This window comes from Elaeis guineensis, chromosome 4 (assembly GCF_000442705.2).
Source record: "Elaeis guineensis isolate ETL-2024a chromosome 4, EG11, whole genome shotgun sequence".
Taxonomy (NCBI): Eukaryota; Viridiplantae; Streptophyta; class Magnoliopsida; order Arecales; family Arecaceae; genus Elaeis; species Elaeis guineensis.
Genome location: NC_025996.2, coordinates 68,978,112 through 68,982,324, shown reverse-complemented (window position 1 = coordinate 68,982,324; position 4,213 = coordinate 68,978,112). Strand labels below are relative to the sequence as shown.

The window sequence follows — 4,213 nt, the reverse complement described above, 5'->3', positions numbered from 1 at the left end:
AGCCAATGTTTCAGTCAAGCTGGCTCGGCCCTTGAGAAAGCCGTTTCAAGCAGCTAGACAGAGAGCTGCATATCAGGCATATCAGGCTGGCACACTTGTCGAGCCAGCTCGAGCTACCGAATAGAGAGTTGCACATCGGGCGCTTGCGGTTGGCACACCAGTCGAGCCGGCTTGACCTTTGATCGAGCCAGCTCGAGTGGCGAATAGAACAGTTCATGATTTCTATTCTGACCTTGGATTGAGTCTAATTCTAGGGACTTAGGGCTTTGGTTTGTAAGGTCCTAAGGGGCTAATCTATGGATTGGCCTGAATTTCGTCCAATGGGTGTGTGCATGTGAGATATGGGTGTATATGGGCTCTGGGAGTGCATCACATTAGGTTAGCTATGAGAGTTTTTGGATTGGGTCATATTGACCCTGTAGATATGCATATTGTAATGTGTATGTGATTGGAATTGGAATTAAATGCAAGCCATTTTCTCTTTAACTTTCTCTCTCTTCCTCACTCTCTCTTGCTCTCCTTCTCTTCCCTGTGCCTTACGGTTTATGGGGTTTGATAGATTCGCAACCAAGAACAATTTCCTCAGACCCTTGTCATTGGTTCCACGATCATGACAGGATAAGGAAGATTTCCAACATGAGGATCCTCCCCCCCTCCTCCTCCTGTACGTCCTCTGTAGTAGCAGATGGATGAGAATCGGATATCCTAGCATCCTGTAATAAAAAAAATATATATTATTAATAACTTTAGAATAAATTAATTGAAACTATAAAACTAAAGTAGTTGATGTGCCTCAAGCTTAAACCAATACGGGATGATATACTTTAATATACTACTCCGATTGTCAAACGGATTATTCCTACAAATTTTATTCGATGATATGGAGCTATAGACACCTCTAACCAGTACTTCATTAGATGGTTAAGTTGAATTTTGACCCCCTAGGTACTCCCTCCCTTTTGCTTGAAGCCTAAACCAACATAGTGGGATATGTTTCGATATACTCCTTCAATTCTTGAATAGATTATTTATACACATTCTATTCAATGATATGGAGCTATAGACACTCCTGGCCCATCCATCGATGATCAGATTGAATTTTTGCCCCCTGGATATCCCTTCCTCTCATCTCAAGCCTAAATCGGGTATCTACACCTCCATCCCATCCATCGAATGGATAGATTGACTTTTGACCCTCAGGTCCCCTTCCTCTGACTCAAGCCTAACTATGTGAAGCATCTGAATATAAAAATTTAAAATAAGTAAAGGAATTTATTAATACTACTTGGCTTACTTGTTGTGATGGCTGTGATCATAAGATCAGCTGATCACATAGATGTGGATCTCAGAGAATCTCAATAATCATATCGCGGATGACATCCTGAAAGCTTTGAGGTTGCTGGCAAAAAAGCCCTTGAACGACCTCCTCGACATTTGCATCATCTCACATCTAGTTCGTCGAGGCCTGAGAGGAGAACATCAAAGATCAGTAAGCTACTAGAGGGTCGAAGCTATGCTCAAACCCTATGACCCGACTCCTACTCACCCCTCCGGTGGTCCTGAGCCATCTTTTAAGGTCAAGGAGGGGCTGAGATAATGGATCCTCACCATGCCGCACTACGACATACTTCATGTAATCTACCTATGTAGTTTAGAAATTCATTAGTGTTATTATACATATCAGTGTATATAAAAACTTAATAAATAATCTTAAGTTATCATAATCTATTTGGACCTAGAATCTAAGTAATCATCGATCCTCCTAGATTGATGTGTAGCCTCCCATAATTGCAGCTGCCATAGTACGTGACCCAACTGCCATATCTACAATAAATAATAAAATTAAGTTAATAAAAATAAACATATGATCAACTAAGTATGAGATTAATAAAAGTTTAAAATTTTTATCAATCTATCAACTATAACATGTGTGCCAATGGAGCCACCGGTGTGCTTGATCGGATCCTACAGGGCATCCAATTCTATCGAGCTCTCTGATGTCTACCGAAGTATTCCTTATTGCTCTACTATTCATAGAGGGCCTCCCATACATCTCCTGTATCCAATGATTTGTGAAAGACTTTCAGTCTGATGGTGACTCAGAACTGGAAACTCCATGGCAGACTATCTGAGATGGTACAGTCCATTCAGAGCCTACATGTGGCGACCTCCTCGAAGATCTGATGGTCATTCTCTTCATCTTGAAGAGTCTCGAATGATAGTATGACTGCAAATAAAGGATGTCATATATTAATAAATAGAATACAAATGTATCATGAATTTAAAAATTAAATATCTTTGACTTACCACGAACATCTCCCATACAACATCATGAGCCCTGATGGCCAACTGGAGAACTCATTCACCGACTCCAACATCAATCATCGGATGATCCCGATAACCACAAGAGACACCCCAGGCTTCCTAAATGTCCTACAATATTGATTTTAAATAATAAATATTGATTCTAAAATGGTTAAAATTTTTAAACATATTCTTCAAAATCTAGTACTTATGAGTGGCTCTAAATGTGCATGATCTCTCTATCCTCTGGTCGAGTTGGAGGTGTCACAAGCTAGGCAGATCCTCTACCATGGTGCTGAGGTTGAGAGCTAGCCGCTGCTCTATGTGACTGTGGGGTCAGTAGTGGCCCCACATCATCCAAACTGAGAGTAGCAAAAGATCATGAAAAATATTATATTAGATAATAAAGGATAAAATAACCTAATAGAGAATTTTTGAAGTGTTAGAGTTTGCTCTATGGTGTGGATGTTACAAAACCACATGAGCTGGCCAAATGAGAGCTCTCTCCTCTGGAGCTCTGTCCTCTAGAGCTCTCTCCTCGACTAGCATGGCTCCATCCTCTAGGAGTAGTCATTATATAATCTCTACAAATAAAATTAAAAAGATTGATGAATTAATTATATAATTATTGCAAGCAATGTAATAATTGAAATAATGCAAGATAAGTATGAAAAGCAAATAAAATAAGTAGACCACAAAGATAAAAACAGCTCCATCTATCCTGAGGTCGACTCCAATTATTCAAAAGTTGACTCCATCTTCCTTGGGGTCGACTCCTACTGCATGCTAGTCTTCTCCAGCATGCCAAAGTTGACTCCTTTTCTTGGGGTCGACTCCTTCTTTCTTGGGGTCGACTACTCATCAGTCTCTTTAGATGTTTAGTATCCTTCATATTCTTCTTTCGATTCTTCCTCTTCCTCCTCTTCTTCCACTTCTTCTTCTCCTTCCTCTTCTTCAACTTCTTGGATAGGATTGTCCTTTAAAATAAACTTAGTATAATCTATCTCCTCAGGTTGGCTATCATGTAGGAGAATTCTTGGAGCATTCAACTCTGCATCGATTAAAGGTCGATGAACTCCTAATGTTTATCCTCCTAAAATATTCTGATAACTAGAGCTCTTCTTCTTCTTCAGACTCATAATGAATGGCTCGAGACTTAATTTTATGTATAGCTAACTAATCTTTCTTTCCTCTCTCTCTTGATGGAAAAGGAGCATAATGCACTTGAATAGCTTGTTGAGCTACTACAAAGAGATCATTGACATATACTTTTAATCTATGTTTGATTTCAATAAGCCCGTGCCATAGATCAACCTTCATATAATTATCATTATCAAACCATCGGCACTTAGATAGAATAACACTATTATCTCTAAGGTTGGTCAACTTGATCATTTCTTCAAGGATTCTATAATAGTCACTCTACCTATTTCCACTAGCTATCCTTTATATATGAAAGAAGAGTGCCCTACAAACCAATCACATGAGTGATGCGATTGAACTTTTTTTTACAAACTTCTAACTCATATAATGATATTATTTATTTATTAATGAAATGAGGTATTGATTCATCATTATAGTTGCATCTTGTTATGTTTAAGATTATGATAAATCCCATGAATTAGGACAATGGTTTTAGGGCCATGAAGAGTTAATGCTTGTGAAATCTAAAATCTCAAAATCTTAATCTTAAATATTTTTGATCATAAGATCATTGAGTCGGAGATCAATATTTCGGATAGACTGGCACATCCTATGTATGCTCGATGGAGAGGGTGGCTGATTTCATAAGTCACTTGTGTGAGATACTAATATAAGGGAGTGCTCATTAGAAAATGAGTTTATTAAATTAACTTACCGACAGAGAATATCTTATGAAGCCTTATTTGCATATCAAAAGATGGTTCTC

The 4,213-nt window shown here is 38.4% G+C and overlaps 1 long non-coding RNA gene across 2 annotated transcripts; it reads right to left on the bottom strand.

Annotated features, from left to right (window-relative positions):
- Nucleotides 1-304: 304 nt before the first annotated feature.
- On the bottom strand, nt 305-2,211 carry LOC140856982 (uncharacterized). 2 transcript variants are annotated; one of them, XR_012140483.1, is made up of 5 exons: nt 1,947-2,211; nt 1,736-1,824; nt 1,547-1,642; nt 1,295-1,465; nt 305-713 (listed from the first exon to the last, which is right to left on the bottom strand). It is a non-coding gene; the product is annotated as an uncharacterized lncRNA (long non-coding RNA). The 2 variants fall into 2 exon arrangements; XR_012140482.1 differs by having other exon boundaries at nt 1,736-2,211.
- Nucleotides 2,212-4,213: the final 2,002 nt, after the last annotated feature.